The sequence below is a fragment of the Lissotriton helveticus genome, unplaced genomic scaffold (genome assembly GCF_964261635.1).
Source record: "Lissotriton helveticus unplaced genomic scaffold, aLisHel1.1 SCAFFOLD_1115, whole genome shotgun sequence".
Lineage (NCBI taxonomy): Eukaryota > Metazoa > Chordata > Amphibia > Caudata > Salamandridae > Lissotriton > Lissotriton helveticus.
The window spans coordinates 43,978-67,331 of record NW_027611859.1 but is presented as its reverse complement, the minus strand read 5'-3'; the positions used below and the strand labels follow the sequence as shown (position 1 = coordinate 67,331).

The window sequence follows — 23,354 nt, the reverse complement described above, 5'->3', positions numbered from 1 at the left end:
CGATAAATCTGTCAAAAGTCCTTAACATTTTGTGCATACTTGTGCTCTCACCTGCATGTAGCGCCACCTTGTAGCTGTCGAAGGTAACTGCGGCTCACAAAATGTTTTATCAGAAGGCAAGTTGAGAGGAATCCAAGAGGCAGATGTCCATGGAAAGAGCGTCTCACTGCAGCAGGAAGGTTGGATGATTCAAATTTGCATAGTTTCCTGTCCAACGTCCACTCACGTCCCGAACGCTCCCAAACGCTCAAAAGCCTCAGCCCTCACCGGGTAGATCTCTGGCACCCAGGTAAAGCCAAATCCTGAGCATGCTAGCGCTAGTATCACAGAGAGAGATATAGAGGGTTCAAGAGCTGCTGTCTTGATAAAGGTTTGAAACGGCTAGTGCCTGAGAGTGTCTGACTTTCAGTTATGACTGATTGTGAGAGGGGAAGATGAAGTTTTTCTATACCCAGCATGCCTTGCGATATACTTAGGCAAATGAGGTGAGAGCCCGACCAATCCCATGCTACTCTGCTGAATGCTCCTCATCTGCATAAAGAGAACACTTTCCCAAAGCAGCAGAGTGGCGCAGCGGAAGCGTGCTGGGCCCATAACCCAGAGGTCGATGGATCGAAACCATCCTCTGCTAGTTTTGCTTGATTTTTCTTCCAAGGACCAAGCTGTCATTTTAAGGCTGCCAGCAAGGAAAAGCGCAAGCTTGTGCCAGCTATGGTAGAAACGACTTCTGAACTATCTGTGTCTGCTGAAATACAAGAGAGGGATCGTCAAAGGGATCCACCCTGTACCTTGAAAGTAAAGACACACAATAATAAGCATAAATGACTGGTGGGACCTTCAAACACTTTTCTGGGCATGCTTTGAATATCATTCTTCCCTTTTTGTTCTGCTCTTATCTATCTCCTGGGCATTTCCTGGAATGTTCTCTCTTTCTTTCCCCTGCTTTGCTTCCCATGCTGCCTCTATATGTTCATATCCATTATTTGTACTGCTGCTTACCATTCTTCTCTTCTTCACAGCTTTGTCCTTGGTTTCAATCCCAGTTCCTTACAATCTGCTAAAACCTTTCTACTGCTTCTCATGTTGGTATCTAAACCAAATGCACCATTGAAGCTGGTGCAAGATAGACATTGAACTCAGGGTCGTAATGTTGAGAACCGAGCTTGCACAGATCAGAGGGCGTTGGTGGTATAGTGGTGAGCATAGCTGCCTTCCAAGCAGTTGACCCGGGTTCGATTCCCGGCCAACGCAGTACCAATTCTTATATATTCTACAATCAGGATATATTTTAATGCAACATGTCACAAAATGGAAATATCATGAACAGATTAATCAGCCCTTATATAAAAAATAAACAAATATGTAGGCAAGCATCTCGATCGCCCCTTCAGCTATACTCATTGTCCTACTATATGATAAGTTTCATAAAGCAGAGTCACCACTCACATGAGCTGGTAATAAATATGTTACAGTGGGAAGACAATGAACGGGCTGAGGCCCGACCACACATTATAACTAAAGCATCTCTATGTTAAAAAGCATTCCTAGGTAATGTCTAGCCTCTGAAAAAAATATGTAAAATCCATCCATAAATCTGGCAAAAGTCCCCAATATTTTGGGCATACTTGTGCTCTCACCTGAATGTAGCGCCACCTTGTAGGCGCCGAAGGTAACTGCGGCTCACAAAATGTTTTATCAGAAGGCAAGTTGAGAGGAATCCAAGAGGCAGATGTCCTTGGAAAGAGCCTCTGACTGCAGCAGGAAGGATGGATGCTTCAAATTTGCACAGTTTCCTGCCCATCGTCCTCTCACGTCCCGAACGCCCACGTCACTCCCCTGAATGCTCCTCATCTGCATAAAGAGAACACTCTGAAAAAGGAGCAGAGTGGCGCAGCGGAAGCGTGCTGGGCCCATAACCCAGAGGTCGATGGATCGAAACCATCCTCTGCTAATTTTGCTTGATTTTTCTTCCAAGGACCAAGCTGTCATTTCCACGCTGCCGGAAAGGAAAAGCGCAAGCTTGTGCCAGCTAAGTGATATAAGACTTCTCAACTATCTGTGTCTGCTGAAATACAAGAGAGGGAGTGTCAAAGGATCCACCCTGTACTTTGAAAGTAAAGACACACAATAATAAGCATACATGACTGGTGGGACCTTCAAACACTTTTCTGTGCAGGCTTTGAATTTCATTCTTCCCTTTTTGTTCTGCTCTTATCTATCTCCTGGGCATTTCATGGAATGTTCTCTCTTTCTCTTCCCTGCTTTGCTTCCCTTGCTGCCTCTATATGTTTTATATATATATTAATTGTACTGCTGCTTTCCATTCTTCTCTTCTGCACAGCTTTGTCCTTGGTTTTAATCCCCAGTTCCTTACCCTCTGCAAATAACGTTCTACTGCTTTTCATGTTGGTATCTAAACCAAATGCACCATTGAAGCTGGTGCAAGATAGTCATTGATCTCTGAGTCATAATATTTAGAACCGAGAGCGCAAATGTCAGAGGGCGTTGGTGGTATAGTGGTGAGCATAGCTGCTTCCCAAGCAGTTGACCCGGGTTCGATTCCCGGCCAACGCAATGCAAATACTTAGATATTCTGCAAGCAGGATATACTTTAATTCAACATTTCACAAAATGGAAATATCATGAACAGATTAATCAGCCATATATAAAGAAATAAACAAATACGTAGGCAAACCTCTCGATCGCCCCTTCTGCTACATTCATTGTCCTAATATATGATAAGTTTCATAAAGCAGAGTCACCACTCACATGTGCTGGTAATAAATATGTTACAGTGGGCAGACATTATAACTCTAGCATCTCTATGTTAGAAAGCATTTCTAGGCAATATCTAGCCTCTGAAAAAAATATACAAGATCCACCGATAAATCTGTCAAAAGTCCTTAACATTTTGTGCATACTTGTGCTCTCACCTGCATGTAGTGCCACCTTGTAGCTGTCGAAGGTAACTGCGGCTCACAAAATGTTTTATCAGAAGGCAAGTTGAGAGGAATCCAAGAGGCAGATGTCCATGGAAAGAGCGTCTCACTGCAGCAGGAAGGTTGGATGATTCAAATTTGCATAGTTTCCTGTCCAACGTCCACTCACGTCCCGAACGCTCCCAAACGCTCAAAAGCCTCACACCGGGCAAGCCCTCACCGGGTAGATCTCTGGCACCCAGGTAAAGCCAAATCCTGAGCATGCTAGCGCTAGTATCACAGAGAGAGATATAGAGGGTTCAAGAGCTGCTGTCTTGATAAAGGTTTGAAACGGCTAGTGCCTGAGAGTGTCTGACTTTCAGTTATGACTGATTGTGAGAGGGGAAGATGAAGTTTTTCTATACCCAGCATGCCTTGCGATATACTTAGGCAAATGAGGTGAGAGCCCGACCAATCCCATGCTACTCTGCTGAATGCTCCTCATCTGCATAAAGAGAACACTTTCCCAAAGCAGCAGAGTGGCGCAGCGGAAGCGTGCTGGGCCCATAACCCAGAGGTCGATGGATCGAAACCATCCTCTGCTAGTTTTGCTTGATTTTTCTTCCAAGGACCAAGCTGTCATTTTAAGGCTGCCAGCAAGTAAAAGCGCAAGCTTGTGCCAGCTATGGTAGAAACGACTTCTGAACTATCTGTGTCTGCTGAAATACAAGAGAGGGATCGTCAAAGGGATCCACCCTGTACCTTGAAAGTAAAGACACACAATAATAAGCATAAATGACTGGTGGGACCTTCAAACACTTTTCTGGGCATGCTTTGAATATCATTCTTCCCTTTTTGTTCTGCTCTTATCTATCTCCTGGGCATTTCCTGGAATGTTCTCTCTTTCTTTTCCCTGCTTTGCTTCCCATGCTGCCTCTATATGTTCATATCCATTATTTGTACTGCTGCTTACCATTCTTCTCTTCTTCACAGCTTTGTCCTTGGTTTCAATCCCAGTTCCTTACAATCTGCTAAAACCTTTCTACTGCTTCTCATGTTGGTATCTAAACCAAATGCACCATTGAAGCTGGTGCAAGATAGACATTGAACTCAGGGTCGTAATGTTGAGAACCGAGCTTGCACAGATCAGAGGGCGTTGGTGGTATAGTGGTGGGCATAGCTGCCTTCCAAGCAGTTGACCCGGGTTCGATTCCCGGCCAACGCAGTACCAATTCTTATATATTCTACAATCAGGATATATTTTAATGCAACATGTCACAAAATGGAAATATCATGAACAGATTAATCAGCCCTTATATAAAAAATAAACAAATATGTAGGCAAGCATCTCGATCGCCCCTTCAGCTATACTCATTGTCCTACTATATGATAAGTTTCATAAAGCAGAGTCACCACTCACATGAGCTGGTAATAAATATGTTACAGTGGGAAGACAATGAACGGGCTGAGGCCCGACCACACATTATAACTAAAGCATCTCTATGTTAAAAAGCATTCCTAGGTAATGTCTAGCCTCTGAAAAAAATATGTAAAATCCATCCATAAATCTGGCAAAAGTCCCCAATATTTTGGGCATACTTGTGCTCTCACCTGAATGTAGCGCCACCTTGTAGGCGCCGAAGGTAACTGCGGCTCACAAAATGTTTTATCAGAAGGCAAGTTGAGAGGAATCCAAGAGGCAGATGTCCTTGGAAAGAGCCTCTGACTGCAGCAGGAAGGATGGATGCTTCAAATTTGCACAGTTTCCTGCCCATCGTCCTCTCACGTCCCGAACGCCCACGTCACTCCCCTGAATGCTCCTCATCTGCATAAAGAGAACACTCTGAAAAAGGAGCAGAGTGGCGCAGCGGAAGCGTGCTGGGCCCATAACCCAGAGGTCGATGGATCGAAACCATCCTCTGCTAATTTTGCTTGATTTTTCTTCCAAGGACCAAGCTGTCATTTCCACGCTGCCGGAAAGGAAAAGCGCAAGCTTGTGCCAGCTAAGTGATATAAGACTTCTCAACTATCTGTGTCTGCTGAAATACAAGAGAGGGAGTGTCAAAGGATCCACCCTGTACTTTGAAAGTAAAGACACACAATAATAAGCATACATGACTGGTGGGACCTTCAAACACTTTTCTGTGCAGGCTTTGAATTTCATTCTTCCCTTTTTGTTCTGCTCTTATCTATCTCCTGGGCATTTCATGGAATGTTCTCTCTTTCTCTTCCCTGCTTTGCTTCCCTTGCTGCCTCTATATGTTTTATATATATATTAATTGTACTGCTGCTTTCCATTCTTCTCTTCTGCACAGCTTTGTCCTTGGTTTTAATCCCCAGTTCCTTACCCTCTGCAAATAACGTTCTACTGCTTTTCATGTTGGTATCTAAACCAAATGCACCATTGAAGCTGGTGCAAGATAGTCATTGATCTCTGAGTCATAATATTTAGAACCGAGAGCGCAAATGTCAGAGGGCGTTGGTGGTATAGTGGTGAGCATAGCTGCTTCCCAAGCAGTTGACCCGGGTTCGATTCCCGGCCAACGCAATGCAAATACTTATATATTCTGCAAGCAGGATATACTTTAATTCAACATTTCACAAAATGGAAATATCATGAACAGATTAATCAGCCATATATAAAGAAATAAACAAATACGTAGGCAAACCTCTCGATCGCCCCTTCTGCTACATTCATTGTCCTGATATATGATAAGTTTCATAAAGCAGAGTCACCACTCACATGTGCTGGTAATAAATATGTTACAGTGGGCAGACATTATAACTCTAGCATCTCTATGTTAGAAAGCATTTCTAGGCAATATCTAGCCTCTGAAAAAAATATACAAGATCCACCGATAAATCTGTCAAAAGTCCTTAACATTTTGTGCATACTTGTGCTCTCACCTGCATGTAGCGCCACCTTGTAGCTGTCGAAGGTAACTGCGGCTCACAAAATGTTTTATCAGAAGGCAAGTTGAGAGGAATCCAAGAGGCAGATGTCCATGGAAAGAGCGTCTCACTGCAGCAGGAAGGTTGGATGATTCAAATTTGCATAGTTTCCTGTCCAACGTCCACTCACGTCCCGAACGCTCCCAAACGCTCAAAAGCCTCACACCGGGCAAGCCCTCACCGGGTAGATCTCTGGCACCCAGGTAAAGCCAAATCCTGAGCATGCTAGCGCTAGTATCACAGAGAGAGATATAGAGGGTTCAAGAGCTGCTGTCTTGATAAAGGTTTGAAACGGCTAGTGCCTGAGAGTGTCTGACTTTCAGTTATGACTGATTGTGAGAGGGGAAGATGAAGTTTTTCTATACCCAGCATGCCTTGCGATATACTTAGGCAAATGAGGTGAGAGCCCGACCAATCCCATGCTACTCTGCTGAATGCTCCTCATCTGCATAAAGAGAACACTTTCCCAAAGCAGCAGAGTGGCGCAGCGGAAGCGTGCTGGGCCCATAACCCAGAGGTCGATGGATCGAAACCATCCTCTGCTAGTTTTGCTTGATTTTTCTTCCAAGGACCAAGCTGTCATTTTAAGGCTGCCAGCAAGTAAAAGCGCAAGCTTGTGCCAGCTATGGTAGAAACGACTTCTGAACTATCTGTGTCTGCTGAAATACAAGAGAGGGATCGTCAAAGGGATCCACCCTGTACCTTGAAAGTAAAGACACACAATAATAAGCATAAATGACTGGTGGGACCTTCAAACACTTTTCTGGGCATGCTTTGAATATCATTCTTCCCTTTTTGTTCTGCTCTTATCTATCTCCTGGGCATTTCCTGGAATGTTCTCTCTTTCTTTTCCCTGCTTTGCTTCCCATGCTGCCTCTATATGTTCATATCCATTATTTGTACTGCTGCTTACCATTCTTCTCTTCTTCACAGCTTTGTCCTTGGTTTCAATCCCAGTTCCTTACAATCTGCTAAAACCTTTCTACTGCTTCTCATGTTGGTATCTAAACCAAATGCACCATTGAAGCTGGTGCAAGATAGACATTGAACTCAGGGTCGTAATGTTGAGAACCGAGCTTGCACAGATCAGAGGGCGTTGGTGGTATAGTGGTGAGCATAGCTGCCTTCCAAGCAGTTGACCCGGGTTCGATTCCCGGCCAACGCAGTACCAATTCTTATATATTCTACAATCAGGATATATTTTAATGCAACATGTCACAAAATGGAAATATCATGAACAGATTAATCAGCCCTTATATAAAAAATAAACAAATATGTAGGCAAGCATCTCGATCGCCCCTTCAGCTATACTCATTGTCCTACTATATGATAAGTTTCATAAAGCAGAGTCACCACTCACATGAGCTGGTAATAAATATGTTACAGTGGGAAGACAATGAACGGGCTGAGGCCCGACCACACATTATAACTAAAGCATCTCTATGTTAAAAAGCATTCCTAGGTAATGTCTAGCCTCTGAAAAAAATATGTAAAATCCATCCATAAATCTGGCAAAAGTCCCCAATATTTTGGGCATACTTGTGCTCTCACCTGAATGTAGCGCCACCTTGTAGGCGCCGAAGGTAACTGCGGCTCACAAAATGTTTTATCAGAAGGCAAGTTGAGAGGAATCCAAGAGGCAGATGTCCTTGGAAAGAGCCTCTGACTGCAGCAGGAAGGATGGATGCTTCAAATTTGCACAGTTTCCTGCCCATCGTCCTCTCACGTCCCGAACGCCCACGTCACTCCCCTGAATGCTCCTCATCTGCATAAAGAGAACACTCTGAAAAAGGAGCAGAGTGGCGCAGCGGAAGCGTGCTGGGCCCATAACCCAGAGGTCGATGGATCGAAACCATCCTCTGCTAATTTTGCTTGATTTTTCTTCCAAGGACCAAGCTGTCATTTCCACGCTGCCGGAAAGGAAAAGCGCAAGCTTGTGCCAGCTAAGTGATATAAGACTTCTCAACTATCTGTGTCTGCTGAAATACAAGAGAGGGAGTGTCAAAGGATCCACCCTGTACTTTGAAAGTAAAGACACACAATAATAAGCATACATGACTGGTGGGACCTTCAAACACTTTTCTGTGCAGGCTTTGAATTTCATTCTTCCCTTTTTGTTCTGCTCTTATCTATCTCCTGGGCATTTCATGGAATGTTCTCTCTTTCTCTTCCCTGCTTTGCTTCCCTTGCTGCCTCTATATGTTTTATATATATATTAATTGTACTGCTGCTTTCCATTCTTCTCTTCTGCACAGCTTTGTCCTTGGTTTTAATCCCCAGTTCCTTACCCTCTGCAAATAACGTTCTACTGCTTTTCATGTTGGTATCTAAACCAAATGCACCATTGAAGCTGGTGCAAGATAGTCATTGATCTCTGAGTCATAATATTTAGAACCGAGAGCGCAAATGTCAGAGGGCGTTGGTGGTATAGTGGTGAGCATAGCTGCTTCCCAAGCAGTTGACCCGGGTTCGATTCCCGGCCAATGCAATGCAAATACTTATATATTCTGCAAGCAGGATATACTTTAATTCAACATTTCACAAAATGGAAATATCATGAACAGATTAATCAGCCATATATAAAGAAATAAACAAATACGTAGGCAAACCTCTCGATCGCCCCTTCTGCTACATTCATTGTCCTGATATATGATAAGTTTCATAAAGCAGAGTCACCACTCACATGTGCTGGTAATAAATATGTTACAGTGGGCAGACATTATAACTCTAGCATCTCTATGTTAGAAAGCATTTCTAGGCAATATCTAGCCTCTGAAAAAAATATACAAGATCCACCGATAAATCTGTCAAAAGTCCTTAACATTTTGTGCATACTTGTGCTCTCACCTGCATGTAGCGCCACCTTGTAGCTGTCGAAGGTAACTGCGGCTCACAAAATGTTTTATCAGAAGGCAAGTTGAGAGGAATCCAAGAGGCAGATGTCCATGGAAAGAGCGTCTCACTGCAGCAGGAAGGTTGGATGATTCAAATTTGCATAGTTTCCTGTCCAACGTCCACTCACGTCCCGAACGCTCCCAAACGCTCAAAAGCCTCAGCCCTCACCGGGTAGATCTCTGGCACCCAGGTAAAGCCAAATCCTGAGCATGCTAGCGCTAGTATCACAGAGAGAGATATAGAGGGTTCAAGAGCTGCTGTCTTGATAAAGGTTTGAAACGGCTAGTGCCTGAGAGTGTCTGACTTTCAGTTATGACTGATTGTGAGAGGGGAAGATGAAGTTTTTCTATACCCAGCATGCCTTGCGATATACTTAGGCAAATGAGGTGAGAGCCCGACCAATCCCATGCTACTCTGCTGAATGCTCCTCATCTGCATAAAGAGAACACTTTCCCAAAGCAGCAGAGTGGCGCAGCGGAAGCGTGCTGGGCCCATAACCCAGAGGTCGATGGATCGAAACCATCCTCTGCTAGTTTTGCTTGATTTTTCTTCCAAGGACCAAGCTGTCATTTTAAGGCTGCCAGCAAGGAAAAGCGCAAGCTTGTGCCAGCTATGGTAGAAACGACTTCTGAACTATCTGTGTCTGCTGAAATACAAGAGAGGGATCGTCAAAGGGATCCACCCTGTACCTTGAAAGTAAAGACACACAATAATAAGCATAAATGACTGGTGGGACCTTCAAACACTTTTCTGGGCATGCTTTGAATATCATTCTTCCCTTTTTGTTCTGCTCTTATCTATCTCCTGGGCATTTCCTGGAATGTTCTCTCTTTCTTTCCCCTGCTTTGCTTCCCATGCTGCCTCTATATGTTCATATCCATTATTTGTACTGCTGCTTACCATTCTTCTCTTCTTCACAGCTTTGTCCTTGGTTTCAATCCCAGTTCCTTACAATCTGCTAAAACCTTTCTACTGCTTCTCATGTTGGTATCTAAACCAAATGCACCATTGAAGCTGGTGCAAGATAGACATTGAACTCAGGGTCGTAATGTTGAGAACCGAGCTTGCACAGATCAGAGGGCGTTGGTGGTATAGTGGTGAGCATAGCTGCCTTCCAAGCAGTTGACCCGGGTTCGATTCCCGGCCAACGCAGTACCAATTCTTATATATTCTACAATCAGGATATATTTTAATGCAACATGTCACAAAATGGAAATATCATGAACAGATTAATCAGCCCTTATATAAAAAATAAACAAATATGTAGGCAAGCATCTCGATCGCCCCTTCAGCTATACTCATTGTCCTACTATATGATAAGTTTCATAAAGCAGAGTCACCACTCACATGAGCTGGTAATAAATATGTTACAGTGGGAAGACAATGAACGGGCTGAGGCCCGACCACACATTATAACTAAAGCATCTCTATGTTAAAAAGCATTCCTAGGTAATGTCTAGCCTCTGAAAAAAATATGTAAAATCCATCCATAAATCTGGCAAAAGTCCCCAATATTTTGGGCATACTTGTGCTCTCACCTGAATGTAGCGCCACCTTGTAGGCGCCGAAGGTAACTGCGGCTCACAAAATGTTTTATCAGAAGGCAAGTTGAGAGGAATCCAAGAGGCAGATGTCCTTGGAAAGAGCCTCTGACTGCAGCAGGAAGGATGGATGCTTCAAATTTGCACAGTTTCCTGCCCATCGTCCTCTCACGTCCCGAACGCCCACGTCACTCCCCTGAATGCTCCTCATCTGCATAAAGAGAACACTCTGAAAAAGGAGCAGAGTGGCGCAGCGGAAGCGTGCTGGGCCCATAACCCAGAGGTCGATGGATCGAAACCATCCTCTGCTAATTTTGCTTGATTTTTCTTCCAAGGACCAAGCTGTCATTTCCACGCTGCCGGAAAGGAAAAGCGCAAGCTTGTGCCAGCTAAGTGATATAAGACTTCTCAACTATCTGTGTCTGCTGAAATACAAGAGAGGGAGTGTCAAAGGATCCACCCTGTACTTTGAAAGTAAAGACACACAATAATAAGCATACATGACTGGTGGGACCTTCAAACACTTTTCTGTGCAGGCTTTGAATTTCATTCTTCCCTTTTTGTTCTGCTCTTATCTATCTCCTGGGCATTTCATGGAATGTTCTCTCTTTCTCTTCCCTGCTTTGCTTCCCTTGCTGCCTCTATATGTTTTATATATATATTAATTGTACTGCTGCTTTCCATTCTTCTCTTCTGCACAGCTTTGTCCTTGGTTTTAATCCCCAGTTCCTTACCCTCTGCAAATAACGTTCTACTGCTTTTCATGTTGGTATCTAAACCAAATGCACCATTGAAGCTGGTGCAAGATAGTCATTGATCTCTGAGTCATAATATTTAGAACCGAGAGCGCAAATGTCAGAGGGCGTTGGTGGTATAGTGGTGAGCATAGCTGCTTCCCAAGCAGTTGACCCGGGTTCGATTCACGGCCAACGCAATGCAAATACTTAGATATTCTGCAAGCAGGATATACTTTAATTCAACATTTCACAAAATGGAAATATCATGAACAGATTAATCAGCCATATATAAAGAAATAAACAAATACGTAGGCAAACCTCTCGATCGCCCCTTCTGCTACATTCATTGTCCTAATATATGATAAGTTTCATAAAGCAGAGTCACCACTCACATGTGCTGGTAATAAATATGTTACAGTGGGCAGACATTATAACTCTAGCATCTCTATGTTAGAAAGCATTTCTAGGCAATATCTAGCCTCTGAAAAAAATATACAAGATCCACCGATAAATCTGTCAAAAGTCCTTAACATTTTGTGCATACTTGTGCTCTCACCTGCATGTAGCGCCACCTTGTAGCTGTCGAAGGTAACTGCGGCTCACAAAATGTTTTATCAGAAGGCAAGTTGAGAGGAATCCAAGAGGCAGATGTCCATGGAAAGAGCGTCTCACTGCAGCAGGAAGGTTGGATGATTCAAATTTGCATAGTTTCCTGTCCAACGTCCACAACGCTCCCAAACGCTCAAAAGCCTCACACCGGGCAAGCCCTCACCGGGTAGATCTCTGGCACCCAGGTAAAGCCAAATCCTGAGCATGCTAGCGCTAGTATCACAGAGAGAGATATAGAGGGTTCAAGAGCTGCTGTCTTGATAAAGGTTTGAAACGGCTAGTGCCTGAGAGTGTCTGACTTTCAGTTATGACTGATTGTGAGAGGGGAAGATGAAGTTTTTCTATACCCAGCATGCCTTGCGATATACTTAGGCAAATGAGGTGAGAGCCCGACCAATCCCATGCTACTCTGCTGAATGCTCCTCATCTGCATAAAGAGAACACTTTCCCAAAGCAGCAGAGTGGCGCAGCGGAAGCGTGCTGGGCCCATAACCCAGAGGTCGATGGATCGAAACCATCCTCTGCTAGTTTTGCTTGATTTTTCTTCCAAGGACCAAGCTGTCATTTTAAGGCTGCCAGCAAGGAAAAGCGCAAGCTTGTGCCAGCTATGGTAGAAACGACTTCTGAACTATCTGTGTCTGCTGAAATACAAGAGAGGGATCGTCAAAGGGATCCACCCTGTACCTTGAAAGTAAAGACACACAATAATAAGCATAAATGACTGGTGGGACCTTCAAACACTTTTCTGGGCATGCTTTGAATATCATTCTTCCCTTTTTGTTCTGCTCTTATCTATCTCCTGGGCATTTCCTGGAATGTTCTCTCTTTCTTTCCCCTGCTTTGCTTCCCATGCTGCCTCTATATGTTCATATCCATTATTTGTACTGCTGCTTACCATTCTTCTCTTCTTCACAGCTTTGTCCTTGGTTTCAATCCCAGTTCCTTACAATCTGCTAAAACCTTTCTACTGCTTCTCATGTTGGTATCTAAACCAAATGCACCATTGAAGCTGGTGCAAGATAGACATTGAACTCAGGGTCGTAATGTTGAGAACCGAGCGTGCACAGATCAGAGGGCGTTGGTGGTATAGTGGTGAGCATAGCTGCCTTCCAAGCAGTTGACCCGGGTTCGATTCCCGGCCAACGCAGTACCAATTCTTATATATTCTACAATCAGGATATATTTTAATGCAACATGTCACAAAATGGAAATATCATGAACAGATTAATCAGCCCTTATATAAAAAATAAACAAATATGTAGGCAAGCATCTCGATCGCCCCTTCAGCTATACTCATTGTCCTACTATATGATAAGTTTCATAAAGCAGAGTCACCACTCACATGAGCTGGTAATAAATATGTTACAGTGGGAAGACAATGAACGGGCTGAGGCCCGACCACACATTATAACTAAAGCATCTCTATGTTAAAAAGCATTCCTAGGTAATGTCTAGCCTCTGAAAAAAATATGTAAAATCCATCCATAAATCTGGCAAAAGTCCCCAATATTTTGGGCATACTTGTGCTCTCACCTGAATGTAGCGCCACCTTGTAGGCGCCGAAGGTAACTGCGGCTCACAAAATGTTTTATCAGAAGGCAAGTTGAGAGGAATCCAAGAGGCAGATGTCCTTGGAAAGAGCCTCTGACTGCAGCAGGAAGGATGGATGCTTCAAATTTGCACAGTTTCCTGCCCATCGTCCTCTCACGTCCCGAACGCCCACGTCACTCCCCTGAATGCTCCTCATCTGCATAAAGAGAACACTCTGAAAAAGGAGCAGAGTGGCGCAGCGGAAGCGTGCTGGGCCCATAACCCAGAGGTCGATGGATCGAAACCATCCTCTGCTAATTTTGCTTGATTTTTCTTCCAAGGACCAAGCTGTCATTTCCACGCTGCCGGAAAGGAAAAGCGCAAGCTTGTGCCAGCTAAGTGATATAAGACTTCTCAACTATCTGTGTCTGCTGAAATACAAGAGAGGGAGTGTCAAAGGATCCACCCTGTACTTTGAAAGTAAAGACACACAATAATAAGCATACATGACTGGTGGGACCTTCAAACACTTTTCTGTGCAGGCTTTGAATTTCATTCTTCCCTTTTTGTTCTGCTCTTATCTATCTCCTGGGCATTTCATGGAATGTTCTCTCTTTCTCTTCCCTGCTTTGCTTCCCTTGCTGCCTCTATATGTTTTATATATATATTAATTGTACTGCTGCTTTCCATTCTTCTCTTCTGCACAGCTTTGTCCTTGGTTTTAATCCCCAGTTCCTTACCCTCTGCAAATAACGTTCTACTGCTTTTCATGTTGGTATCTAAACCAAATGCACCATTGAAGCTGGTGCAAGATAGTCATTGATCTCTGAGTCATAATATTTAGAACCGAGAGCGCAAATGTCAGAGGGCGTTGGTGGTATAGTGGTGAGCATAGCTGCTTCCCAAGCAGTTGACCCGGGTTCGATTCCCGGCCAACGCAATGCAAATACTTAGATATTCTGCAAGCAGGATATACTTTAATTCAACATTTCACAAAATGGAAATATCATGAACAGATTAATCAGCCATATATAAAGAAATAAACAAATACGTAGGCAAACCTCTCGATCGCCCCTTCTGCTACATTCATTGTCCTAATATATGATAAGTTTCATAAAGCAGAGTCACCACTCACATGTGCTGGTAATAAATATGTTACAGTGGGCAGACATTATAACTCTAGCATCTCTATGTTAGAAAGCATTTCTAGGCAATATCTAGCCTCTGAAAAAAATATACAAGATCCACCGATAAATCTGTCAAAAGTCCTTAACATTTTGTGCATACTTGTGCTCTCACCTGCATGTAGTGCCACCTTGTAGCTGTCGAAGGTAACTGCGGCTCACAAAATGTTTTATCAGAAGGCAAGTTGAGAGGAATCCAAGAGGCAGATGTCCATGGAAAGAGCGTCTCACTGCAGCAGGAAGGTTGGATGATTCAAATTTGCATAGTTTCCTGTCCAACGTCCACTCACGTCCCGAACGCTCCCAAACGCTCAAAAGCCTCAGCCCTCACCGGGTAGATCTCTGGCACCCAGGTAAAGCCAAATCCTGAGCATGCTAGCGCTAGTATCACAGAGAGAGATATAGAGGGTTCAAGAGCTGCTGTCTTGATAAAGGTTTGAAACGGCTAGTGCCTGAGAGTGTCTGACTTTCAGTTATGACTGATTGTGAGAGGGGAAGATGAAGTTTTTCTATACCCAGCATGCCTTGCGATATACTTAGGCAAATGAGGTGAGAGCCCGACCAATCCCATGCTACTCTGCTGAATGCTCCTCATCTGCATAAAGAGAACACTTTCCCAAAGCAGCAGAGTGGCGCAGCGGAAGCGTGCTGGGCCCATAACCCAGAGGTCGATGGATCGAAACCATCCTCTGCTAGTTTTGCTTGATTTTTCTTCCAAGGACCAAGCTGTCATTTTAAGGCTGCCAGCAAGGAAAAGCGCAAGCTTGTGCCAGCTATGGTAGAAACGACTTCTGAACTATCTGTGTCTGCTGAAATACAAGAGAGGGATCGTCAAAGGGATCCACCCTGTACCTTGAAAGTAAAGACACTCAATAATAAGCATAAATGACTGGTGGGACCTTCAAACACTTTTCTGGGCATGCTTTGAATATCATTCTTCCCTTTTTGTTCTGCTCTTATCTATCTCCTGGGCATTTCCTGGAATGTTCTCTCTTTCTTTCCCCTGCTTTGCTTCCCATGCTGCCTCTATATGTTCATATCCATTATTTGTACTGCTGCTTACCATTCTTCTCTTCTTCACAGCTTTGTCCTTGGTTTCAATCCCAGTTCCTTACAATCTGCTAAAACCTTTCTACTGCTTCTCATGTTGGTATCTAAACCAAATGCACCATTGAAGCTGGTGCAAGATAGACATTGAACTCAGGGTCGTAATGTTGAGAACCGAGCTTGCACAGATCAGAGGGCGTTGGTGGTATAGTGGTGAGCATAGCTGCCTTCCAAGCAGTTGACCCGGGTTCGATTCCCGGCCAACGCAGTACCAATTCTTATATATTCTACAATCAGGATATATTTTAATGCAACATGTCACAAAATGGAAATATCATGAACAGATTAATCAGCCCTTATATAAAAAATAAACAAATATGTAGGCAAGCATCTCGATCGCCCCTTCAGCTATACTCATTGTCCTACTATATGATAAGTTTCATAAAGCAGAGTCACCACTCACATGAGCTGGTAATAAATATGTTACAGTGGGAAGACAATGAACGGGCTGAGGCCCGACCACACATTATAACTAAAGCATCTCTATGTTAAAAAGCATTCCTAGGTAATGTCTAGCCTCTGAAAAAAATATGTAAAATCCATCCATAAATCTGGCAAAAGTCCCCAATATTTTGGGCATACTTGTGCTCTCACCTGAATGTAGCGCCACCTTGTAGGCGCCGAAGGTAACTGCGGCTCACAAAATGTTTTATCAGAAGGCAAGTTGAGAGGAATCCAAGAGGCAGATGTCCTTGGAAAGAGCCTCTGACTGCAGCAGGAAGGATGGATGCTTCAAATTTGCACAGTTTCCTGCCCATCGTCCTCTCACGTCCCGAACGCCCACGTCACTCCCCTGAATGCTCCTCATCTGCATAAAGAGAACACTCTGAAAAAGGAGCAGAGTGGCGCAGCGGAAGCGTGCTGGGCCCATAACCCAGAGGTCGATGGATCGAAACCATCCTCTGCTAATTTTGCTTGATTTTTCTTCCAAGGACCAAGCTGTCATTTCCACGCTGCCGGAAAGGAAAAGCGCAAGCTTGTGCCAGCTAAGTGATATAAGACTTCTCAACTATCTGTGTCTGCTGAAATACAAGAGAGGGAGTGTCAAAGGATCCACCCTGTACTTTGAAAGTAAAGACACACAATAATAAGCATACATGACTGGTGGGACCTTCAAACACTTTTCTGTGCAGGCTTTGAATTTCATTCTTCCCTTTTTGTTCTGCTCTTATCTATCTCCTGGGCATTTCATGGAATGTTCTCTCTTTCTCTTCCCTGCTTTGCTTCCCTTGCTGCCTCTATATGTTTTATATATATATTAATTGTACTGCTGCTTTCCATTCTTCTCTTCTGCACAGCTTTGTCCTTGGTTTTAATCCCCAGTTCCTTACCCTCTGCAAATAACGTTCTACTGCTTTTCATGTTGGTATCTAAACCAAATGCACCATTGAAGCTGGTGCAAGATAGTCATTGATCTCTGAGTCATAATATTTAGAACCGAGAGCGCAAATGTCAGAGGGCGTTGGTGGTATAGTGGTGAGCATAGCTGCTTCCCAAGCAGTTGACCCGGGTTCGATTCCCGGCCAACGCAATGCAAATACTTATATATTCTGCAAGCAGGATATACTTTAATTCAACATTTCACAAAATGGAAATATCATGAACAGATTAATCAGCCATATATAAAGAAATAAACAAATACGTAGGCAAACCTCTCGATCGCCCCTTCTGCTACATTCATTGTCCTGATATATGATAAGTTTCATAAAGCAGAGTCACCACTCACATGTGCTGGTAATAAATATGTTACAGTGGGCAGACATTATAACTCTAGCATCTCTATGTTAGAAAGCATTTCTAGGCAATATCTAGCCTCTGAAAAAAATATACAAGATCCACCGATAAATCTGTCAAAAGTCCTTAACATTTTGTGCATACTTGTGCTCTCACCTGCATGTAGCGCCACCTTGTAGCTGTCGAAGGTAACTGCGGCTCACAAAATGTTTTATCAGAAGGCAAGTTGAGAGGAATCCAAGAGGCAGATGTCCATGGAAAGAGCGTCTCACTGCAGCAGGAAGGTTGGATGATTCAAATTTGCATAGTTTCCTGTCCAACGTCCACTCACGTCCCGAACGCTCCCAAACGCTCAAAAGCCTCAGCCCTCACCGGGTAGATCTCTGGCACCCAGGTAAAGCCAAATCCTGAGCATGCTAGCGCTAGTATCACAGAGAGAGATATAGAGGGTTCAAGAGCTGCTGTCTTGATAAAGGTTTGAAACGGCTAGTGCCTGAGAGTGTCTGACTTTCAGTTATGACTGATTGTGAGAGGGGAAGATGAAGTTTTTCTATACCCAGCATGCCTTGCGATATACTTAGGCAAATGAGGTGAGAGCCCGACCAATCCCATGCTACTCTGCTGAATGCTCCTCATCTGCATAAAGAGAACACTTTCCCAAAGCAGCAGAGTGGCGCAGCGGAAGCGTGCTGGGCCCATAACCCAGAGGTCGATGGATCGAAACCATCCTCTGCTAGTTTTGCTTGATTTTTCTTCCAAGGACCAAGCTGTCATTTTAAGGCTGCCAGCAAGGAAAAGCGCAAGCTTGTGCCAGCTATGGTAGAAACGACTTCTGAACTATCTGTGTCTGCTGAAATACAAGAGAGGGATCGTCAAAGGGATCCACCCTGTACCTTGAAAGTAAAGACACACAATAATAAGCATAAATGACTGGTGGGACCTTCAAACACTTTTCTGGGCATGCTTTGAATATCATTCTTCCCTTTTTGTTCTGCTCTTATCTATCTCCTGGGCATTTCCTGGAATGTTCTCTCTTTCTTTCCCCTGCTTTGCTTCCCATGCTGCCTCTATATGTTCATATCCATTATTTGTACTGCTGCTTACCATTCTTCTCTTCTTCACAGCTTTGTCCTTGGTTTCAATCCCAGTTCCTTACAATCTGCTAAAACCTTTCTACTGCTTCTCATGTTGGTATCTAAACCAAATGCACCATTGAAGCTGGTGCAAGATAGACATTGAACTCAGGGTCGTAATGTTGAGAACCGAGCTTGCACAGATCAGAGGGCGTTGGTGGTATAGTGGTGAGCATAGCTGCCTTCCAAGCAGTTGACCCGGGTTCGATTCCCGGCCAACGCAGTACCAATTCTTATATATTCTACAATCAGGATATATTTTAATGCAACATGTCACAAAATGGAAATATCATGAACAGATTAATCAGCCCTTATATAAAAAATAAACAAATATGTAGGCAAGCATCTCGATCGCCCCTTCAGCTATACTCATTGTCCTACTATATGATAAGTTTCATAAAGCAGAGTCACCACTCACATGAGCTGGTAATAAATATGTTACAGTGGGAAGACAATGAACGGGCTGAGGCCCGACCACACATTATAACTAAAGCATCTCTATGTTAAAAAGCATTCCTAGGTAATGTCTAGCCTCTGAAAAAAATATGTAAAATCCATCCATAAATCTGGCAAAAGTCCCCAATATTTTGGGCATACTTGTGCTCTCACCTGAATGTAGCGCCACCTTGTAGGCGCCGAAGGTAACTGCGGCTCACAAAATGTTTTATCAGAAGGCAAGTTGAGAGGAATCCAAGAGGCAGATGTCCTTGGAAAGAGCCTCTGACTGCAGCAGGAAGGATGGATGCTTCAAATTTGCACAGTTTCCTGCCCATCGTCCTCTCACGTCCCGAACGCCCACGTCACTCCCCTGAATGCTCCTCATCTGCATAAAGAGAACACTCTGAAAAAGGAGCAGAGTGGCGCAGCGGAAGCGTGCTGGGCCCATAACCCAGAGGTCGATGGATCGAAACCATCCTCTGCTAATTTTGCTTGATTTTTCTTCCAAGGACCAAGCTGTCATTTCCACGCTGCCGGAAAGGAAAAGCGCAAGCTTGTGCCAGCTAAGTGATATAAGACTTCTCAACTATCTGTGTCTGCTGAAATACAAGAGAGGGAGTGTCAAAGGATCCACCCTGTACTTTGAAAGTAAAGACACACAATAATAAGCATACATGACTGGTGGGACCTTCAAACACTTTTCTGTGCAGGCTTTGAATTTCATTCTTCCCTTTTTGTTCTGCTCTTATCTATCTCCTGGGCATTTCATGGAATGTTCTCTCTTTCTCTTCCCTGCTTTGCTTCCCTTGCTGCCTCTATATGTTTTATATATATATTAATTGTACTGCTGCTTTCCATTCTTCTCTTCTGCACAGCTTTGTCCTTGGTTTTAATCCCCAGTTCCTTACCCTCTGCAAATAACGTTCTACTGCTTTTCATGTTGGTATCTAAACCAAATGCACCATTGAAGCTGGTGCAAGATAGTCATTGATCTCTGAGTCATAATATTTAGAACCGAGAGCGCAAATGTCAGAGGGCGTTGGTGGTATAGTGGTGAGCATAGCTGCTTCCCAAGCAGTTGACCCGGGTTCGATTCCCGGCCAACGCAATGCAAATACTTAGATATTCTGCAAGCAGGATATACTTTAATTCAACATTTCACAAAATGGAAATATCATGAACAGATTAATCAGCCATATATAAAGAAATAAACAAATACGTAGGCAAACCTCTCGATCGCCCCTTCTGCTACATTCATTGTCCTAATATATGATAAGTTTCATAAAGCAGAGTCACCACTCACATGTGCTGGTAATAAATATGTTACAGTGGGCAGACATTATAACTCTAGCATCTCTATGTTAGAAAGCATTTCTAGGCAATATCTAGCCTCTGAAAAAAATATACAAGATCCACCGATAAATCTGTCAAAAGTCCTTAACATTTTGTGCATACTTGTGCTCTCACCTGCATGTAGTGCCACCTTGTAGCTGTCGAAGGTAACTGCGGCTCACAAAATGTTTTATCAGAAGGCAAGTTGAGAGGAATCCAAGAGGCAGATGTCCATGGAAAGAGCGTCTCACTGCAGCAGGAAGGTTGGATGATTCAAATTTGCATAGTTTCCTGTCCAACGTCCACTCACGTCCCGAACGCTCCCAAACGCTCAAAAGCCTCACACCGGGCAAGCCCTCACCGGGTAGATCTCTGGCACCCAGGTAAAGCCAAATCCTGAGCATGCTAGCGCTAGTATCACAGAGAGAGATATAGAGGGTTCAAGAGCTGCTGTCTTGATAAAGGTTTGAAACGGCTAGTGCCTGAGAGTGTCTGACTTTCAGTTATGACTGATTGTGAGAGGGGAAGATGAAGTTTTTCTATACCCAGCATGCCTTGCGATATACTTAGGCAAATGAGGTGAGAGCCCGACCAATCCCATGCTACTCTGCTGAATGCTCCTCATCTGCATAAAGAGAACACTTTCCCAAAGCAGCAGAGTGGCGCAGCGGAAGCGTGCTGGGCCCATAACCCAGAGGTCGATGGATCGAAACCATCCTCTGCTAGTTTTGCTTGATTTTTCTTCCAAGGACCAAGCTGTCATTTTAAGGCTGCCAGCAAGTAAAAGCGCAAGCTTGTGCCAGCTATGGTAGAAACGACTTCTGAACTATCTGTGTCTGCTGAAATACAAGAGAGGGATCGTCAAAGGGATCCACCCTGTACCTTGAAAGTAAAGACACACAATAATAAGCATAAATGACTGGTGGGACCTTCAAACACTTTTCTGGGCATGCTTTGAATATCATTCTTCCCTTTTTGTTCTGCTCTTATCTATCTCCTGGGCATTTCCTGGAATGTTCTCTCTTTCTTTTCCCTGCTTTGCTTCCCATGCTGCCTCTATATGTTCATATCCATTATTTGTACTGCTGCTTACCATTCTTCTCTTCTTCACAGCTTTGTCCTTGGTTTCAATCCCAGTTCCTTACAATCTGCTAAAACCTTTCTACTGCTTCTCATGTTGGTATCTAAACCAAATGCACCATTGAAGCTGGTGCAAGATAGACATTGAACTCAGGGTCGTAATGTTGAGAACCGAGCTTGCACAGATCAGAGGGCGTTGGTGGTATAGTGGTGGGCATAGCTGCCTTCCAAGCAGTTGACCCGGGTTCGATTCCCGGCCAACGCAGTACCAATTCTTATATATTCTACAATCAGGATATATTTTAATGCAACATGTCACAAAATGGAAATATCATGAACAGATTAATCAGCCCTTATATAAAAAATAAACAAATATGTAGGCAAGCATCTCGATCGCCCCTTCAGCTATACTCATTGTCCTACTATATGATAAGTTTCATAAAGCAGAGTCACCACTCACATGAGCTGGTAATAAATATGTTACAGTGGGAAGACAATGAACGGGCTGAGGCCCGACCACACATTATAACTAAAGCATCTCTATGTTAAAAAGCATTCCTAGGTAATGTCTAGCCTCTGAAAAAAATATGTAAAATCCATCCATAAATCTGGCAAAAGTCCCCAATATTTTGGGCATACTTGTGCTCTCACCTGAATGTAGCGCCACCTTGTAGGCGCCGAAGGTAACTGCGGCTCACAAAATGTTTTATCAGAAGGCAAGTTGAGAGGAATCCAAGAGGCAGATGTCCTTGGAAAGAGCCTCTGACTGCAGCAGGAAGGATGGATGCTTCAAATTTGCACAGTTTCCTGCCCATCGTCCTCTCACGTCCCGAACGCCCACGTCACTCCCCTGAATGCTCCTCATCTGCATAAAGAGAACACTCTGAAAAAGGAGCAGAGTGGCGCAGCGGAAGCGTGCTGGGCCCATAACCCAGAGGTCGATGGATCGAAACCATCCTCTGCTAATTTTGCTTGATTTTTCTTCCAAGGACCAAGCTGTCATTTCCACGCTGCCGGAAAGGAAAAGCGCAAGCTTGTGCCAGCTAAGTGATATAAGACTTCTCAACTATCTGTGTCTGCTGAAATACAAGAGAGGGAGTGTCAAAGGATCCACCCTGTACTTTGAAAGTAAAGACACACAATAATAAGCATACATGACTGGTGGGACCTTCAAACACTTTTCTGTGCAGGCTTTGAATTTCATTCTTCCCTTTTTGTTCTGCTCTTATCTATCTCCTGGGCATTTCATGGAATGTTCTCTCTTTCTCTTCCCTGCTTTGCTTCCCTTGCTGCCTCTATATGTTTTATATATATATTAATTGTACTGCTGCTTTCCATTCTTCTCTTCTGCACAGCTTTGTCCTTGGTTTTAATCCCCAGTTCCTTACCCTCTGCAAATAACGTTCTACTGCTTTTCATGTTGGTATCTAAACCAAATGCACCATTGAAGCTGGTGCAAGATAGTCATTGATCTCTGAGTCATAATATTTAGAACCGAGAGCGCAAATGTCAGAGGGCGTTGGTGGTATAGTGGTGAGCATAGCTGCTTCCCAAGCAGTTGACCCGGGTTCGATTCCCGGCCAACGCAATGCAAATACTTATATATTCTGCAAGCAGGATATACTTTAATTCAACATTTCACAAAATGGAAATATCATGAACAGATTAATCAGCCATATATAAAGAAATAAACAAATACGTAGGCAAACCTCTCGATCGCCCCTTCTGCTACATTCATTGTCCTGATATATGATAAGTTTCATAAAGCAGAGTCACCACTCACATGTGCTGGTAATAAATATGTTACAGTGGGCAGACATTATAACTCTAGCATCTCTATGTTAGAAAGCATTTCTAGGCAATATCTAGCCTCTGAAAAAAATATACAAGATCCACCGATAAATCTGTCAAAAGTCCTTAACATTTTGTGCATACTTGTGCTCTCACCTGCATGTAGCGCCACCTTGTAGCTGTCGAAGATAACTGCGGCTCACAAAATGTTTTATCAGAAGGCAAGTTGAGAGGAATCCAAGAGGCAGATGTCCATGGAAAGAGCGTCTCACTGCAGCAGGAAGGTTGGATGATTCAAATTTGCATAGTTTCCTGTCCAACGTCCACTCACGTCCCGAACGCTCCCAAACGCTCAAAAGCCTCACACCGGGCA

The 23,354-nt window shown here is 43.7% G+C and overlaps 32 non-coding genes across 32 annotated transcripts; all 32 read left to right on the top strand.

The window, feature by feature from the left end:
- Positions 1–559: 559 nt before the first annotated feature.
- TRNAM-CAU (transfer RNA methionine (anticodon CAU)) lies at positions 560–631 on the top strand. The gene has a single exon. It is a non-coding gene; the product is annotated as a tRNA-Met (tRNA).
- Positions 632–1,179: 548 nt separating this feature from the next.
- Positions 1,180–1,251, top strand: TRNAG-UCC (transfer RNA glycine (anticodon UCC)). Its single transcript has one exon. It is a non-coding gene; the product is annotated as a tRNA-Gly (tRNA).
- A 628-nt stretch (positions 1,252–1,879) lies between these two features.
- On the top strand, positions 1,880–1,951 carry TRNAM-CAU (transfer RNA methionine (anticodon CAU)). Its single transcript has one exon. It is a non-coding gene; the product is annotated as a tRNA-Met (tRNA).
- A 551-nt stretch (positions 1,952–2,502) lies between these two features.
- TRNAG-CCC (transfer RNA glycine (anticodon CCC)) lies at positions 2,503–2,574 on the top strand. The gene has a single exon. It is a non-coding gene; the product is annotated as a tRNA-Gly (tRNA).
- An 877-nt stretch (positions 2,575–3,451) lies between these two features.
- TRNAM-CAU (transfer RNA methionine (anticodon CAU)) lies at positions 3,452–3,523 on the top strand. The gene has a single exon. It is a non-coding gene; the product is annotated as a tRNA-Met (tRNA).
- Positions 3,524–4,071: 548 nt separating this feature from the next.
- TRNAG-UCC (transfer RNA glycine (anticodon UCC)) lies at positions 4,072–4,143 on the top strand. Its single transcript has one exon. It is a non-coding gene; the product is annotated as a tRNA-Gly (tRNA).
- Positions 4,144–4,771: 628 nt separating this feature from the next.
- On the top strand, positions 4,772–4,843 carry TRNAM-CAU (transfer RNA methionine (anticodon CAU)). Its single transcript has one exon. It is a non-coding gene; the product is annotated as a tRNA-Met (tRNA).
- Positions 4,844–5,394: 551 nt separating this feature from the next.
- TRNAG-CCC (transfer RNA glycine (anticodon CCC)) lies at positions 5,395–5,466 on the top strand. Its single transcript has one exon. It is a non-coding gene; the product is annotated as a tRNA-Gly (tRNA).
- An 877-nt stretch (positions 5,467–6,343) lies between these two features.
- TRNAM-CAU (transfer RNA methionine (anticodon CAU)) lies at positions 6,344–6,415 on the top strand. The gene has a single exon. It is a non-coding gene; the product is annotated as a tRNA-Met (tRNA).
- Positions 6,416–6,963: 548 nt separating this feature from the next.
- On the top strand, positions 6,964–7,035 carry TRNAG-UCC (transfer RNA glycine (anticodon UCC)). Its single transcript has one exon. It is a non-coding gene; the product is annotated as a tRNA-Gly (tRNA).
- A 628-nt stretch (positions 7,036–7,663) lies between these two features.
- Positions 7,664–7,735, top strand: TRNAM-CAU (transfer RNA methionine (anticodon CAU)). The gene has a single exon. It is a non-coding gene; the product is annotated as a tRNA-Met (tRNA).
- Positions 7,736–8,286: 551 nt separating this feature from the next.
- TRNAG-CCC (transfer RNA glycine (anticodon CCC)) lies at positions 8,287–8,358 on the top strand. The gene has a single exon. It is a non-coding gene; the product is annotated as a tRNA-Gly (tRNA).
- Positions 8,359–9,225: 867 nt separating this feature from the next.
- Positions 9,226–9,297, top strand: TRNAM-CAU (transfer RNA methionine (anticodon CAU)). The gene has a single exon. It is a non-coding gene; the product is annotated as a tRNA-Met (tRNA).
- Positions 9,298–9,845: 548 nt separating this feature from the next.
- On the top strand, positions 9,846–9,917 carry TRNAG-UCC (transfer RNA glycine (anticodon UCC)). Its single transcript has one exon. It is a non-coding gene; the product is annotated as a tRNA-Gly (tRNA).
- Positions 9,918–10,545: 628 nt separating this feature from the next.
- Positions 10,546–10,617, top strand: TRNAM-CAU (transfer RNA methionine (anticodon CAU)). The gene has a single exon. It is a non-coding gene; the product is annotated as a tRNA-Met (tRNA).
- Positions 10,618–11,168: 551 nt separating this feature from the next.
- On the top strand, positions 11,169–11,240 carry TRNAG-CCC (transfer RNA glycine (anticodon CCC)). The gene has a single exon. It is a non-coding gene; the product is annotated as a tRNA-Gly (tRNA).
- An 867-nt stretch (positions 11,241–12,107) lies between these two features.
- Positions 12,108–12,179, top strand: TRNAM-CAU (transfer RNA methionine (anticodon CAU)). The gene has a single exon. It is a non-coding gene; the product is annotated as a tRNA-Met (tRNA).
- A 548-nt stretch (positions 12,180–12,727) lies between these two features.
- Positions 12,728–12,799, top strand: TRNAG-UCC (transfer RNA glycine (anticodon UCC)). The gene has a single exon. It is a non-coding gene; the product is annotated as a tRNA-Gly (tRNA).
- Positions 12,800–13,427: 628 nt separating this feature from the next.
- TRNAM-CAU (transfer RNA methionine (anticodon CAU)) lies at positions 13,428–13,499 on the top strand. The gene has a single exon. It is a non-coding gene; the product is annotated as a tRNA-Met (tRNA).
- A 551-nt stretch (positions 13,500–14,050) lies between these two features.
- Positions 14,051–14,122, top strand: TRNAG-CCC (transfer RNA glycine (anticodon CCC)). Its single transcript has one exon. It is a non-coding gene; the product is annotated as a tRNA-Gly (tRNA).
- Positions 14,123–14,989: 867 nt separating this feature from the next.
- TRNAM-CAU (transfer RNA methionine (anticodon CAU)) lies at positions 14,990–15,061 on the top strand. The gene has a single exon. It is a non-coding gene; the product is annotated as a tRNA-Met (tRNA).
- A 548-nt stretch (positions 15,062–15,609) lies between these two features.
- TRNAG-UCC (transfer RNA glycine (anticodon UCC)) lies at positions 15,610–15,681 on the top strand. The gene has a single exon. It is a non-coding gene; the product is annotated as a tRNA-Gly (tRNA).
- A 628-nt stretch (positions 15,682–16,309) lies between these two features.
- On the top strand, positions 16,310–16,381 carry TRNAM-CAU (transfer RNA methionine (anticodon CAU)). The gene has a single exon. It is a non-coding gene; the product is annotated as a tRNA-Met (tRNA).
- A 551-nt stretch (positions 16,382–16,932) lies between these two features.
- Positions 16,933–17,004, top strand: TRNAG-CCC (transfer RNA glycine (anticodon CCC)). The gene has a single exon. It is a non-coding gene; the product is annotated as a tRNA-Gly (tRNA).
- An 867-nt stretch (positions 17,005–17,871) lies between these two features.
- Positions 17,872–17,943, top strand: TRNAM-CAU (transfer RNA methionine (anticodon CAU)). The gene has a single exon. It is a non-coding gene; the product is annotated as a tRNA-Met (tRNA).
- A 548-nt stretch (positions 17,944–18,491) lies between these two features.
- On the top strand, positions 18,492–18,563 carry TRNAG-UCC (transfer RNA glycine (anticodon UCC)). The gene has a single exon. It is a non-coding gene; the product is annotated as a tRNA-Gly (tRNA).
- Positions 18,564–19,191: 628 nt separating this feature from the next.
- On the top strand, positions 19,192–19,263 carry TRNAM-CAU (transfer RNA methionine (anticodon CAU)). Its single transcript has one exon. It is a non-coding gene; the product is annotated as a tRNA-Met (tRNA).
- Positions 19,264–19,814: 551 nt separating this feature from the next.
- Positions 19,815–19,886, top strand: TRNAG-CCC (transfer RNA glycine (anticodon CCC)). The gene has a single exon. It is a non-coding gene; the product is annotated as a tRNA-Gly (tRNA).
- An 877-nt stretch (positions 19,887–20,763) lies between these two features.
- TRNAM-CAU (transfer RNA methionine (anticodon CAU)) lies at positions 20,764–20,835 on the top strand. The gene has a single exon. It is a non-coding gene; the product is annotated as a tRNA-Met (tRNA).
- Positions 20,836–21,383: 548 nt separating this feature from the next.
- On the top strand, positions 21,384–21,455 carry TRNAG-UCC (transfer RNA glycine (anticodon UCC)). Its single transcript has one exon. It is a non-coding gene; the product is annotated as a tRNA-Gly (tRNA).
- A 628-nt stretch (positions 21,456–22,083) lies between these two features.
- TRNAM-CAU (transfer RNA methionine (anticodon CAU)) lies at positions 22,084–22,155 on the top strand. Its single transcript has one exon. It is a non-coding gene; the product is annotated as a tRNA-Met (tRNA).
- A 551-nt stretch (positions 22,156–22,706) lies between these two features.
- TRNAG-CCC (transfer RNA glycine (anticodon CCC)) lies at positions 22,707–22,778 on the top strand. Its single transcript has one exon. It is a non-coding gene; the product is annotated as a tRNA-Gly (tRNA).
- Positions 22,779–23,354: the final 576 nt, after the last annotated feature.